This window comes from Clarias gariepinus, chromosome 19 (genome assembly GCF_024256425.1).
Source record: "Clarias gariepinus isolate MV-2021 ecotype Netherlands chromosome 19, CGAR_prim_01v2, whole genome shotgun sequence".
Lineage (NCBI taxonomy): Eukaryota > Metazoa > Chordata > Actinopteri > Siluriformes > Clariidae > Clarias > Clarias gariepinus.
In genome coordinates, this window is record NC_071118.1 from 661,305 (window position 1) to 677,571 (window position 16,267).

Consider the following 16,267-nt stretch of genomic DNA (forward strand, 5'->3'; position numbering starts at 1 on the left):
TTATCGATTGAGCAGCTCAAAGTAGAGGTGCTGCTGCTCCCTCCAAATCGAGAAGCAAAATGGATCCAGATAAGGTGACTGGAGAACCCTGCAAGAATGATTTGCACTAGAGCTGTATCAGACTGGAATCGAGACAGCAGAGTGTATCCAAGACCCTCTAACCACCTTTTATATCTGTGCTGGCAATCTCTGCGGATCCCCCATAAAGAGTCTAAATCTGGTGAGGGTTAAAAGCCAAAGGCTGTTGCCTCTGTGACCCCACCAGGGACTTTAATAAATGGATGAATGAATGAATGGATAACTAAACAGACGAATGAATATCCCAAGACAACCTTTGACAAAGGGCCCTCTCAGACCTTAGTGACATTTTATAAACATAAAAATTAGCTGGATACATCAGATTTAGTTTGAACTCTTTTTTATAAAGTTAAATAACTCTTTGTTATAACTATTACACAGAGCTATGAAAAATGTATTGCAACATTTTTTTTCTGTTTGGATCAGGGCTGACATATAATCCTGAGTGGTTAAGTAGATTTTCTCTGGCTAATTTAATGAACCAGAGTTTGCATTTTTCTCAGTAACTTCATCTGAAGTTGTAAACCAGCGACTGGAAACTAGCCTTCTAAATTAAATCATCCGTGATATGAACTACTGTTTATGCTTGCTGTCTTCATGCAAGTTTTTAACTGAATATTTTCAGTAAATATAAGTACACACACATACATACACACACACACACACACACACACAAAACCGTTAAACATCAGTTTTGGGGACAAGTCCAGTTCAGTGGGTGCATACAGTACGCTGAGGCTGAGAACAGGATGAAAAAAAAGTAGAAATAGAAGGAAAAAAAAAGAGAACAAACACATCAGAGCTAAAGGGCTCCATGGGGCAGAGATTTAGTTTTTGAAACAGAACCAAAGTACATTGTGAAGAGAAACAGTTCGACCCTGTTGAAAGTGCTTTCAGTAGATGACCTGCCAACACTGGCGCATAAGCATAGCTTCAATCTCGGCATTCTGCAAAAGATGACAAGGCTGACGGTTTGAGGGCGGATTGCTACTCACGTGTCAAAAACCTCGTTCATGAAATACTTACATCATCATAGTCATTATTCTGGACCAATGCAGTGTTCAGGCTTGGCCAGTGGAGCTTTAAAGAAAACAGGTGGCTAGGGTGGTACGCTAGCATTGGCCAGTCTTATCATAAGGCATTCAGAAAGCTGAAAGCTTTGATGACTCAGAGATCAACCAGGATCTTGGAATTCTTAAAAGAGATTATGTGGCAAGGTGATAATTTCTTCTAAATTAAGCAGTGGATATTATTGTTGAAGAAGTCCTAAGAGTGAACACTGTCGATAATGATTTATAGCAGGCTGGAGTATTGAACATTAAGGGGATAGAATGTAAGATCAACCATGTGCATGACAATGTAGATCTAAGCTCTCTTAGATTTTTCTCTAAACAACAGATTTTTGGACAAGTTATGAAAAGTCAAGATTGATAAATCACAGCACTTAGTGTTCAGTCTTAAATAATAGACTGTATGGCGTTTTCTTTAAGTTAAACATTTACTGGAGAAACGGAAGCACTATTTTTCCTCCATTTAAAAGAAATACAGCCAAAGTGAAATTTCAAACCACTTTAAATAAATAATGCAAAAATAAATCAAAGTCTTTATTAACCGTAAAACATTTGCTATTTGAACACACGCTCGCTACTCCGCTGGGATAAACCTGACCGAGGAACAAGTGGTCGTTTTTCTATTATTTAATTATTACTATTAGTATCTATACCTGCTATTTAAAGTATATTATGCATGCACTTAATTAACTAATTATATTATTTACAAAACACTTATCCTAACACTAAACATTATCATAAAAAACAGTAGTGAGCGCTAAAGAAAAGCAATAACCAAAAAAATAAATTCGGTTTATTGGTATGAATTAGCTGGTTAATGCTAGTCTAAAACTACTAAGAACTAATCTTGTGTAATGTTCATTTTATATTACACCAGGTTAGTTTCTCTTTAACAAAACAGTAGCAATTTATAGAACACTAACTCGAAATAAAACTCCCCATTTCCAGTCAAGAATGTCAGGTTATTTTTGTTGGATGTTTTGATATTCGTATCCACACATTGAATGTTGGATTAAGGTCAGTACTTAGGTGTAAGAGACCACTAATCTCATTTCTGATTTCTTTAAAATGCTTGCAATAATCTGCTTGAAACTTGGAGCATGGGTGCAGTTTACTAAGAGTGCTTTCACACCTTAGTTCGTTTGCTCTGGTCTGAATTACCTGATGAGTTTGTAAACTTGTAGTGTTTTTCCCTTGAGTAGAGACAGACAGACAGACAGAAGCAAAGCCAATCCTAAAATACTTTTTACATTTTAATGCACATTGATATGAATGTGTAATATCTTTAAAATAAGATATTTTAAAGCTACCATTGTTGAGATAATTATGCATAACAATACTTATTAAGCTCTCTTTACACTAGAACACTGAGTACTGCAATAATTAATACCCTTTCACTTAGTCTGCTAAAAAGATTACACACAATAGAACGTGTCAATCTACTGGTTTTGTACAAGTAAGGAACACAATAGATGTCAACTTGAGCGTCAGGATTTAGGTCAGACATAAATGTTGCAAAACAATCTTCATAAGGAGCAAAAATGACAAGCTGTCTAAGGAATGACAAGCAGCATGATGTGGAAATAAGTAACTGTAAAGTTAAAAAACGTGGCTAAAAGTGCTTTTGCTCAGCACTGCAGCTTCAGAGAGCAGTACAGTAGCTAAGCTTCAGAGAATTACAATAGCACTTTGAGTTAAAGAGGTTGATTCAGCTTAAGGCGTACTTACATATAGACAGAGTTTTGGTCCTAAAACATGCTAGTCTACACGCATACATATAAATAAGACTTAAATAAGTATATGGATGACTATACTTCAATTAAATTGAAATATGCATTTTTTTAATTTACATATGTCTTTCATCACAAGCTCAGACATTCTATATGAACCCTCTTTATCGACAAGGAATGAACATTTTATTTATCACCACTACTTGCATGCAAAAAATGTTTTACAATAATGATTCAACTATTCAACTACTACTTTTTTTACTGTATACTATTATATTTTTTTGCCCATTTAACTAAGTGCTTAAAGCATAATATTAACAGTTAGTTCCACCCAAATAATCTGATTTGACCAGAGGCATTTGATAAGTAGTTAAATAGAGCATAAAAGCACTGGGATATTTAACAAAATTTATCTCCTCTATGGGTAATGGGTATTTTAATAACCATTAATGACACTAACTGTGTGTCTCAGCGTGGGTGAGAGTAGGTCTGTACGGTCCGCAGTACTGAGGAGAGAGCAGCTGCCTGACAAATCCCACATTCACAATCAGGCACAGAAGCACTTTCAGCAGGAACACACATTCGAGAACCTTGTTTTGCTATCTTGTTATCCTAAACAACATGCTCTCTCACTAGTAATAGAATTAATCGCTAACCCCTAATCAAGGGCACTACTTGGTGTAGGTAAAAGGGATTTAAGTTTAATATTTAATGTTTTATATTTAATAAACTGTACATGTAATTTCCCTCAAAGATATTACAAGCATTTGTTTTTTACTAAGAACCCTGAAAAATGCATTTCCTCTGTTCGTTTTTTTTTATTTATTTTTTTATTCATGAAATACTTGATTTACTTGAGTTTTTTTATTTTTAATTCAAAAACAATGTGTAGTGCTACTGCAAATTTTTATTCTGTCTGCAGCAGCATAAAATTAAAGTCTAATGAAATTCAAATGTGCTCTGGTCTATAGTGTTTATTTTTCATCAGGATAAGAAAATTATGTGGCGAGTCTACGCTAAAGTTAAATTGTCACTTATTTGGCATCGATGAGGAATCTTTCCAAAGAGGATCATGATAAACGTAAGGATTCTTTTTGTTCCTATTCAGATTTTCTGCATATTTGGTTTTTCAGATATGAGAGCCTTTGACAAAACGATTACTGATTATATATTATTCCCAGTGCATATCAAGCAATCAATTATGACAAACAGAAATCGATTTAAATCGTTAAAATTTCCTAAAACACACAGTACTGCAGGATTTTTTTTGCAAAGTGAAAATGCACAAGCTTATAATATCGATATATCAGTGCATGCACACCACACAGTTGTGTTTAGCTGACTACAACTAGCTTTATGGCTAACTGTGTGAACTGACTGTATAGCTGTACAGCTAAACAGGAAAGAAAATGTGCTAAATTCAGAATAACTTTGAAAGATACAAACTCGGTTCAGCTCAGTGAACCTTGGAAGGCATTTTTGCATGGAACGAGGGTAGTGAATTTCGGCTCTGATTACCTACATTGTACTCACACAACAACTCATGGCAAACTTCACGTTTTGTAAGCAGAGCAGCAAAACCTATAATGACTAAGACCTATGGTATTGTACTTTTATGCACCTCAATTTTGATTTGCTTTTGATTGACAGTGTACTGTGCGGTTGAAATTATTAACAGTTGAACGTCGAATGGTTTCCTCGTCTATGGAAAAATTAGCGACCTCCATCAATAACCGAAATCATTCTTATGGCTGACTCATAAATGTTAATTTCCTTTCTGTATGAAGATGTTTCTGACAGCTTGTAGTGTGTGTGTGTGTGTGTGTGTGTGTGTGTGTGTATATATATATATATATATATATACAGTGTATACATATATATATATATATATATATATATTTTTTTTTTTATGTGCTTCTTCAACAGGCTGCCTAATGAAGATAAATAAGCTACAAAATAAATTGCAGCCAGATGTTCTCACTAATGTCGGACTAGTTTTGTTTTGACAGTAAAAAAGAACTCTTTTATATTGTTGTGTCTTTTATTAATTATAACATATCATTAACAGCTTGTAAAAAAGTAATAAACAGAAATCATATTTTCACATAAAATAGTACAATAGTTTTAATTAAGAGTTGGAGTAAAGACAAGAAAAGTAATAATGTACCTATTTCCTAACAAAGTTTTATCTACACATAGCTTGGTTTAGCAAGCAGTGAGGGTTTTTTTAAACTATAACTTGTACATATTACCTTTGGAACAACTTTCACTTGCACAAACACATCGCCACATGGTGTTCAGGCTCCTGTGGGACTGGTTCATCAATATTGTCATTTCAATGTCAGTTTGCATTAAAGCCGATACAGAAGCACATATCTCACAGATTGCTTTTGGCCCTTTGCCCTCATCAGAACACGCCGATGTCGCTCCACCATCTGCAGATAATCAGCTGGGTGTCAAAACTATGACAGCCGTGTCACTTCCAGAGGTCTTCATTTGATAATCCTGCTCGTCTGTAATCGATTGTCCCTCGTGTTTCTCCTCCTTCAAAAAACGATCAATAAAATATGCGGTCTCTGGCTGCGCTTCTCACTCTGCTTAGCACCTATTGAGATCGTTAGCAATCCGTCTGGTTTACCTCGAATCACAACTGACTCTAATTAAAATTATGAGTAGGATAATGATTAATAGCAAACACACTGAAGTTAAGAAGTTGACTTGGCTCGATATCTCACTCTGACAAGGGGAAAATGAGTACAGAGAACTCAACACAGGGCGGCATCCACAAGAGAAAACGAGATGGAATCTGGCTAATCGTGAGTCAGGCGTGGATGGGACTGTGACACAGGAAGAGACTCTGCTTTTTTTCTCCGCCACAAATCGAGGTCATTAATGCCTGAGAGCCGACAGCCATAGACTGAGCAAAGAACAGGATGACGTTAAGCTACAGGAGAGCTGTGACATTATGGCCTCAATTTGCTCAACCTAGAATTAATGCTTATCTGTGACTTCACAAGACTATTATTTATTCTTTTCCACATCGGATGTCCATTTTCATTCAGCTAGAAAGCTTAAAGAAGCAAGAAGAACATGCTCCAATAGGCAATGTTTAAAAATCCAGGCTGCTGTTAAGCTATATAATAATCGGATAATTATTACTCTTCACTTGTTCATGTTTGCTTGTTCTCTGTGATTTTACAGTAAGAACTGGCAGAGCTGCAGGACAAAGCACAGTGAGCACAGGGCATGAGGCCAACTGATATTCAGCATGAATTGTTAGTTACAACCCTGAGTGAGCGGCAAAGCGACAGCCGACCGTTCATTTTTATATCTACAAGGGGCGTGAAGCTGCGATTTCATCAACAGCGGCAACCAACAGCACAACCTGAGATTCTCTCAATTTTATGAAAATTATTGATGACACTGGAAAGCAACAAATCCAAACGACTATTTTAACTGATTCCATCAACCAATTGTGCCACATACAGAACGTTACTCTATTTTACCCCAAACAATTGTAACTATAGCTAGACTACTAACTACTGTTCGATCATATCCTGTCTTATACAACCTCACACTGAATGTGTACTGATACATATAGTGTCTCTGTAGCGTGTAAGGCTGGGTACCAGACTTGGATACATTTCCAGCACAGAGTGAACTGCTTTGGGACCACTGAGTATCGAAAAAGTGCCTCGTCATCCGCTACCAAATATCGATACCTCATAAGTAAATTTAATAAGTAAGTCAGTAAGCCCTCAGCGTACTGATTACAACAATAAGAGACCGGGCTCATGTATGTGTTGTATTTCGTGAAGCCTGACTGCGGTGTAAAAATGTTTTCGCAAACAACAGACAAAACAAATTCTCATGTAATTTCAGATAATGTTTAAGTGTAAGTAAGGTTTAGCTGGTTCCCAATTTAATTCTCACTTTTATACATTTATTATTATTATTATTATTATTATTATTATTATTATTTACAGACGCATAACGCATGCACAAATGCACTGGAACGTTATACAGTTCGGAAGGTTCCAGGTTCAAACCCCACCAAGTTGGGCCCTTGACCCTTAACCCTCAACTGTTCAGATGTAAAAGAGTGTCTGCCTAGTACCATAATGTAAATTAAAGAAATTAAGAATTATAGCAATTATCTTTACTATTTTTTTTATTATGTTCAATTTATATGTAACAAAAAGTACAGTAAAAATCCTTTTTTTTATTGAGCAGGTAGCTGTAAAGAAGGCTAATAGGACTTTTATCCCCCCCCCAAAAAAAAAAAACTGTATTGTGAAATAAGGTTGTGTTAAATGCTGTTTCATAAATGTCTGTGACTTCATTTGTGCTAAATGTTTTTGAAAAAAATCTTAAAGACTTTATTTTTACATTTTCTTTAATGTAGATTTCTTTATTTCCTGGTTCTCTGGCACAAAAGGGTTAATAAATAATGATAACAATAAAAAAACATGTGGCATATCAGACATAGTGTTCTACATACCCTTGTCCCTTCGCAGCTTCTACCTGTTAAAGCTGAGACGATTGTCTGTTAAAAACCTTAGCTAGTTTATTTTCCATTATCCTTCCAGGGAGTGAATCATGCACCATTTCCGAATTCAGGGCAGCCTTTAAAACACCCTGATGACAGCTATTGTATTGTCTTGCACTGTACTGTATGCTAATGGCTGTACTTGTGCATTCCCCTCATTCCTCTATTTCGACTTGAAGAGATGAAAGCTAGAAAAAATTCTGCTCAATAGGTGCTGAAATGTGGAACAATAAAGTAACATTTGTCAAAACAAGTATGGCAGGTTTTTACACAGTACTACTGAGAGTCGAACAGTTTCCTTCTTCTTTATGGCTATCTTCTTAAATATTAAGAGACCTTCTTTGCCCTTACAAATTAGCACTCTGAGCCTGACGTGACCTGGCCAGTAATCACATGAAAAAAACAAACAGACGTGTAACTTTTATACAGTTGCTTCTTTCTGCATTTATCCCCTCTGTGGGCTCAGACTGCAATTTTTTTTAGGATGCCGAATCACTTTTAGCCAGATTTTCAGACACCACCTGTCCTTCTGACCTTCCACTGTGTCTTTTGGACGTGTAAGGACACGATTCCAATCAATCTACATACAGTGAAAAAAACTTTGCATTTTTAGGAACCTTCTTTGATAAAGACAGTAACCATTAAGGGTTCCACCATAGAGTACAACCAAAGAAACCTTTAATTCAGCATGAAATGGCTTCTCAGCTGATATTTGACTGATGGATTTTCTTCTTAAACAAAAAGTCAAGGCAAGACGCATGAATTTGGTATTTACCCACTTCAGTGCATGCTTCTGAGCAGAGAGACGTCATAGTGGGCTAACAGTGGCGTCTACCGTAACATATAATTCATGGATCAGAAAAATGTGCATAATGTTGCTTCTTTGTAAACTGATCGCTTAGATGTTCATGCCAGAGTTCGCCAGTTTTTTGCATTTCCCACTAATATGATGCTTAACAATGCTAAAATTATTGCTGCTTCCAAGTCTCATCCTGTGCCCTGGGTTAAGTCAAGTGTCCCAACCTGCCCCGCTCTAACCAATCACTTATTAACTCACTCATCGCCTATACCAATTTACCCTATATACAGGGTCACAGGGGGGCCTAGAGCCTATCCCAGGAGACTTAGAACATGAGACGGGAGTACATCCTGAATGGGGTCCTAATCCATCGCAGGCTACACACATGTACAACACACTCCGGGCAATTTGGGAACACCTTGCATGTCCCATGTCTTTGGACTGTGAGAGAAAACCCACTAAGCAGACCCCGTCCGTACGAGACCATACTGCTGATCGCTACGCCACGTTGCTGCCTTCTAACCAATCATTGAAACCAATTCTTATACCCAACTGTAATGCACTTTTGGCATCACAGCTGGGTACTGCAGAAGGGGGCATTCATGAAAAAGAGGAGTCAGGAAAGAGCCCAGTGCTGTTAATGGTAGTTTAAAACATTTTTATTTATTCATTTATTTTTACTGTGATAAAAATGACTGGCAATGCTGATCAGCCTTAATCTCAGCTCATACTTCACTTAATTTTTTAATGCTCTACTGTTCAAGTGCAGCAGGTACATCTAATGTACTCATATGGGATATCATTGGCTTAGCTGCTAACTATTGACTGTTAACATAGATCTCATTTCACTGGTCACAACGTCAACAAATTCCACCTCTCATTTGCCGTTCATATGGAAGGCGTAGTATATCCCGCCCTGAACCGGCTGTGTGAAAAGAGCTTCAGTTGCAGCAGTGAATCTGAAACACACCCAGTTACATCCCACCAACTCCACCTTTCTCAACCAAGCTATAATGGAAAACATGCATTAAGGCATGTACACACCACCATACAATGTTTACTGCTAACAAGCTGATACTGTAGAGCAAGACAGGCCTGAAGACATAGTTCAACCCAGTCGACTTTACCAGAGTATGTGTTATGTTCCTGGATGTATTTTGATGTTTTCGGGGGTGAACTCGTTTCTATAAACTGTATAGTTAGGATATTCACAGAGAACAGGATTTGACACTGAAAAACCTTAAAGCTGTACAAAAGCATGGCAATTTGCTGTGTACAAATGGTAGCATGCTGTAAAGCCCTGTTTAAGCTTTCTCAGCGTTGTCTTGCCTTTAAGCTTTGTATTTCATGGATTTGAGCTTAATGCTAACGTTGTACATTTTACATTACAACTGTGCCAGAATGTTAATTTTAGGTGGTACATCATCTAAGGCAGTGGTTCTCAAACATCTTCTGTCATTCCCTACTTAAGGTGGTGGGCGAATTTTTAAGCCCCACTTGTCAACAAAATGATAACGAAAACGGCCAAGTGTACTATTTATTGAAAAATCTATTTCTAAACCAATAAGATCAAATAACACCAAGTTCAAAACAGATAAAATACACGTGCAATTGTTATAACAGGCTTACTTTGTCACTTATCTAGAGCTTTCTTTCAAAGAAGTTAAGTGGCTTATTAACGTGGGGTGTGTTGTCGATGGGGTGTCTTCCTACTTTGTCTCATGCTGTCTGCTGCCAGCGGTTTAAGACACAAAACACACAGGGGTCTCTCCTCTGCCCCACCATCCCCACCATGAATCCAAGCGCAACATAGGCTTTATCATGTTTTTCTTTCGGCTGGATTTTTGGTTGATTAGGCTGATAGTGCTGAATCACCTGCTTATTTGTGGTCCATGTAACAAATGTATCCATTGATGTTATTATGCTCACTACATACAGTATGCTACTGTGTTATGGTCTAAAATGCCCCCGACCTAGGCCACGGATTGCCCACCTAAATTCATAGGTTTATGGTTTACAAATGACAAATTATAACAAATGAATTTATTATAACGTAAGCAATATAAAAAAAAGGTTGTAAAGGGGGCAAAATATATAAATTATATATTTTTTTCATATACCACATGTATATTTTTATATTGCTTATTTCATCATAAAAATCGTTTCTTTTCACCACCGTAATTTTTCACCACAAACAATATTTATTTAGTGTAATTTGTGATAAATAATTTGTTATTTGTACATTGACAAACCCCTCCAAAATAAATGTGCAATAAAATAATCATTTTGGGGGATTTGTATTAATCGTCTCGACGGCTGTCACGTGCCTAGGGTTAATTATAATAGTAATAATATATTCGATAATAATAAACCTTTAAATGTATGTCCTAATATAATATTTGATAGAGATTACGTGTGTATGTGTTGGGGGTGGGTTTGGGCAATCCATGGCAGCGCATAACACCTGTTTGTGTCCGCAGTAAAGTAAGTTTTATATTCGCATCTCTGAATTCAATAGCTGCGTAAATAAACCCGCAAATAAGATACCCAGATATATTTCCTCTCTACACTGTCTTTAAGTTCCATCCTTAAATTATACATGTTTAAAAGCATTATTCTCTACGGCGCCACAAATGATTTAAGGATCATCGCAAAAAGCCGCACACCAACAAAAAGCGTAGAACGATATTGATCTTCCCTTCTGTTCAGCGCCTGAAGGATCAAAAAGCAACTTTGTTGCCGCACTGGAAACTAGAAACGCCAGACTAGTACTGCCTGATAAAATATTAATTTATAACAAAACACATTGAAATAAATGAAATAACATATATAATACCGAATGTTTCCTTATATATTTTTCCTCTGCAATCAACATGCCGACGTTAAACCGTTATTGTTGCACTATGGTTCCACTTTTTCTCTGATGTTATTTTAATTTACTTGTATTAATGATCCATTTCTTTCTGTGTCATTATTTAGTTTCGAGTGTCTGATAAAGAAAATAAAGATTAAATAAATCAATAAAGAAAAGCATACTTTCGTATTATTTTCCACTAATTCCCATACCGTTCATTGCGCCCCACCTGTCATATCTGTATTCCCCACTAGTGGGGCGCGCCCCACACTTTGAGAACTACTGATCTAAGGTATTGGATGTTCTGACCATGCTAACACAAGACCAAACCAAAAAACAGGAAAAAATTACTACTGTAAGGGCTACTACTGTATTATCCAGTGTAATGCCCTTGAACAACAGGAAATTAGATCAGGAAAAAAAAAATGTGTTGTCGATTCTATAATTCCAACTATTGGAACCATTACAACCATTTGAGATTGTAGGACAAAAGTATACACTCATTTACTCACTCATGATCTATACCACTTTATCCCATACACACAGTCTGGAGCTTATTCCAGGACACTTAGAGCACAGGGCGAGGTACACCCTGGACAGGGTGCCAATCCATGGCAGGGCACACACACATACAATTTGGAAATGCCAATTATCCTAAGCTGCATGTCTTTGGACTGTGGAAGGAAACAAGAGTACCTGAAGGAAACTCACTTAGCACAGGGAGAACACGCAAACTCTATGCATGAAGAGGCAGGAATTTAACCCAGACCCTGGAGGTGTAAGGTGACAGTGCTAACCACTTAGTCAACGTTCCGCCACAAAAACCTACAGGTTTTCCATAATTTGGAAGAAATATGCTTACCACCTTTTCAAATCACAGAGAGAAAACGTATCTTTTTTACATGGGAAATAGGGTTGCGCGATAATGCCCATTGTCATATCGTCCTATCGTCAGCCTGTAAGATCGCCGATACACGATAGTAGTCAAAGCCCAGGGATTCTGCGTGCTGTCGCGTTGTATTCAGAGAGTAGTACATATTTTTGTGGTTATTTTTTTCATTTCATGTCAATCTGCTCATATCTGCGCACGCGTTTATCAGCCTTTTGATCAAAAAGTTGCACGCGCAACTCACTTTCACTTTGCACAAGGCAGTGTTTATTGTTTAGTGTATATTTAAAGCGCATAAACACAATAAAACAATTGTTTTAGGCTAACATATCATACCTCATTGTAGTTTTTTTGCACACACGCGCGGGTGCGTTACAATAATAATAAGGAAAAATCACAATAATAAATTCGGAGCAGTACTACTAATAATAATTATACTGAATGAAGAAAGCGCCGTCGAAGAAGTATCATCATTGAAGGAGAGAAGAAAATGAAGAATTAATACTTATCAGTATTTACAGTTTGAGCTCGACACGTTTATGAGCTCTGTCGCTTGCTGTCAATGGGTGACTAGGAGAGAGAACACATTTTCGGCTTCAGTAGACACACAATACTTCAGACTGAAACACGACTGCCCCCTACAGGTAATGAAGGGCATTTTCACAGCTTGCCGTGCGCAGCCGTGGCAAGTCACGGGATATCTTTTCTTGAAACGTGGGTTTTTAATGGCGACATCTGTATCGTCCATATAGCTGACTATCGTCGATAGACGAGACTATATATCGATAGTATCGTCTATCGGCACAACCCTAATGGGTAATATTTATTCAATCGGATTGAAATCACACTCTGATTAGAAAACTGTTTACGCTGGTGAAATTAGATGTGTTTATGTGCTCAAAGCCTTTAATAAGATTCTTGTTTGACATGCGCACTGTGGTTTCGACCGCTAAGGAGTGTGTAAACTGCTAGAAATAGAACAGAACAAGAACATAAAAAGTTTTTTTTTCAACTTAGTGAACTGTGTTGCCAGAACGGCGGTTTTCACCAGAATTTACCATCTATCCCTTATCTAGAGCACCTAAAGCCTATTCTAGGGAACACACACACAAGTCAACACTATGGACAATTTGTAATACCAATCAGTGTACAGTGCATCTCTTTAGACTGTGAGAATAAACCATGAGGAAACCCACCAAACACAGGGAAACATGCAGACTTGAAGCAGGATTCACACCTCCAACCCCAAACCTGGAGGTGCGAGACGACCACAGTGCTAACCACCAGTCACGGTGCCACACTGGGAAATGTGTTGCGGTTTATTTAAAAAAAAAAAAAAAAGGTGTGTGCATGCATAATTGGACTACAACGCATGTTGTACAACATGCTCAGAACAATATTTGTGTCTCTGCTGTTCTTTCTAATTAAGCAGCGATCTCAGCACATACTTGTTAGAATAGAGTGCGAGAGAATCTTCACAGCTCATCAAGAACGCTAAACTTACCATGTGAGTACTTAACATGTTACGTATTGTTACATCGGTCAAACATGCACAGTAGGAAAATATTTATTTAAAAAAAAATTATTAGATTAAGAGTTAAACTGGATAATAGTTTCTCATTTAACAAATTATCAGAAGGTTTACACAACCACTCCCATTTCGTTTGAAAATTGCTTTGGATCAGGCCGGATCAGGCCACTGTGTCCAGACTGAGGATGCCTTTTCATTCTAATCTGGCTTTTATTTTGATTATTAACGAAATACTAAGGTCAATGTAACATAGGTAATGTTTTCAAAAGTAATATTACATTGTCCGATTTACTTTGTGTGTTGTGATAATGCCCTGGTGTTTGTAAATCTCGTGCATTTGTGCTGGTTTCAGATTTTGTTTTGCGCTGCTATAATAATGAAGTGTGATGCATCACCATATGGGTTTTTTTTGCTAAGGAGAAACAGCAAGAGAAGGGGGGGTAAAGAGAAGCAGAGAGAGGGATCTTATGTCATCGTCTTGTTGTTGCACTTACCATTTTTAACTTGTGCGAAAAGGGGAGAATTTAGGTACGATCACAGTGAAGGATCACAGTTCTGCTGTGCGCGCTACACAATATACTGCTGTACAAATGAAGAGTAAATAAACAATCCGAGTAAAAAGAGATGCAGCCCAATTATAAATTCAAATCACTTTTGAGGTGCAGTTATAATTAATGCTGGAGCATTCACGAAGTAGGTCTACAACTGAAAACAAAACACTACGAGGAGCAAGCATTTAAGAAAAAAACATAAATCTGGCAAAAATCCATGTGAGTAAGATTCAACAAGCATCCTCTACACAGAGACTACTGAAGAAGATTTCAAACGGATGCTGAATTGATTGCATTTGCACGTGGATTGTCGATATCTAAACCTTGAAATATCTTTATAGTTATTAAAATCTATTACAGTAAATACAGCGCTCTTACGGCGTAGTCTTGACTGTGGCTTTGAGTTTGAAGCATGTTCTTTTAGTCAAGTAGAACTCTCAGGAAGTGATAAATAACTTTTCCCCCATATACTGTAAGCTTTTAAAAAAATACCTAAAGGCAGATGCTACATTGTGGGTAAATCAATGAAACAGACAGCAGGGTGAAACAATACACAAAATTCCATCGAGCTCTCTGTAGCCCTAGATTTGTTTTTGAATCTAGCTCTCTTCATAACGATTATAAACTTCCCAAACGCAGAGGATGATATTTTTATCTCAGATTAAATAAGTGAGAAAAGTCTCTGAAAATTTGCTACAAGGTCATGGGTGTCTGTTCTGATGTGAAAATACTGTATGTCTGTGGTTTTAACACTAGTGTACTTAGTGAACACTTGATCCATCTCGGTTCACTACTAACTAGTCACCAGGAATTCAGTAGTCGCTAGTAGATTTAAGGAAACTTTCCACTTTCCATTTACGAATGAGCATGACCATTGCTTGTTTCTCAAATAAATATGCTAGTACAATAGTACTCTTGTGTATGAGCTTTTGGAAAAACAGTTCTTACTAATTTAAGAACTAGAGGACGGATTTGACTTAGTATAAACGTTTACTACACCTATTTAGTATAAGTATTGTTTTATGACTAGTTTACTAAGCGATCTGTCAAATTAGGACCCCTGATACATGGGTAGCTACCTATCATCTTTTTGGTATACTAATGACATAATACCTTTCAGTTTTTCAGACACTGATTTCAAAAACGTTTGGGATTTGACAATGGAAAAAGAACAGCGATAGAAAGTCTAAGCATCAAAAAAATTAGATCACCCTAAAATATCCTCAAAGTAACTTAATTAGACCGAGTTTCCCAAAAGCATTAAAAAGTTCAGATCATCTTAATTAAGTTAGAAAGCACTGAATGTCACGCTCATGCTAAAGTCTAGCGATAATGTTTCTGTTGCGTCGCTTTTAAAAAAACTCTATCCAAAAGAGGCACACCAGACCCTTTCTGAGTTCGCTCTGTATTTCTCACTCTCAGCACACGAGCCTGTAACACCTTGTATACCCATCCTGGCCACATAAAGTGCTAAAATCCTGGAAACGTTCAATTTGTAACAGAGTAACACAAGGCAGCTGTAAATGGCTCCCCTGAGCCTCCAGACCTCCGGCGTCCAGCATTTAACCTGACTCGTTCCTCACCTGTCACCACCTCCGTTCCCCGATGGCCTTGACTGTAGATCTCGTGGCTTCAAAACATTAATTTGTTCCACTCCGTTTCACGTGTGTTTATCTATACGGGAAAGCAAAATGTTTGCTTCTTTGTTGTTCTATGCGCAGGCACGAAGATGAGCCTGGCAGAATGTTCTCTCATTTCTCAGGCAATTGATTTTGCTCAGGGTTGTTTTGCTTTGGGCTTTTAATTTTTTTTTCTTTTTTGTCTTTATTCAAGGTCTTTTTTTGCAATGGATGCATTTTGAGAGTGCAGATTTTCATGGGTGTGAGTCCACAGGTTCATCCCAGGATTTTTGAGGACGAACAAAAAAAAAAAATAGGCAACAGATAATGAATGTCATGAAGCATATTCTACGTCGGGCTAAAGAGCTAAATCATTTTGTCTCTTTCTCGCTCGTGTCTCTCTCTCTCTTTCTCTCCCTCTCTCGATCTCTCTCTCTCTCTCTCTAAAATACAACCCCCTCTACCCGAACTCACACACTCTTACACATACACACTCAGAACCACTCACATAATCTCCAGCGCTTGGTTTGATTCTCTGGTAGTTCTGCTTCATCACTGATCGGAGAAATAAAATAAACACCAAACCATCTGGTTCCT

The 16,267-nt window shown here is 37.4% G+C and overlaps 1 protein-coding gene across 1 annotated transcript in view; it reads right to left on the bottom strand.

The window, feature by feature from the left end:
- LOC128507855 (gamma-aminobutyric acid receptor subunit alpha-3-like) overlaps positions 1-15,922 on the bottom strand; it is a 140,511-nt gene extending 124,589 nt beyond the window's left edge. Inside the window, exons 1-2 of the mRNA XM_053478982.1 lie at positions 15,635-15,922; positions 5,131-5,422 (exon numbers count right to left, since the gene is read on the bottom strand). The gene's annotated coding sequence lies outside the window, so the exon portion shown is untranslated. The remainder of the gene's footprint in view (positions 1-5,130; positions 5,423-15,634) is intronic.
- Positions 15,923-16,267: the final 345 nt, after the last annotated feature.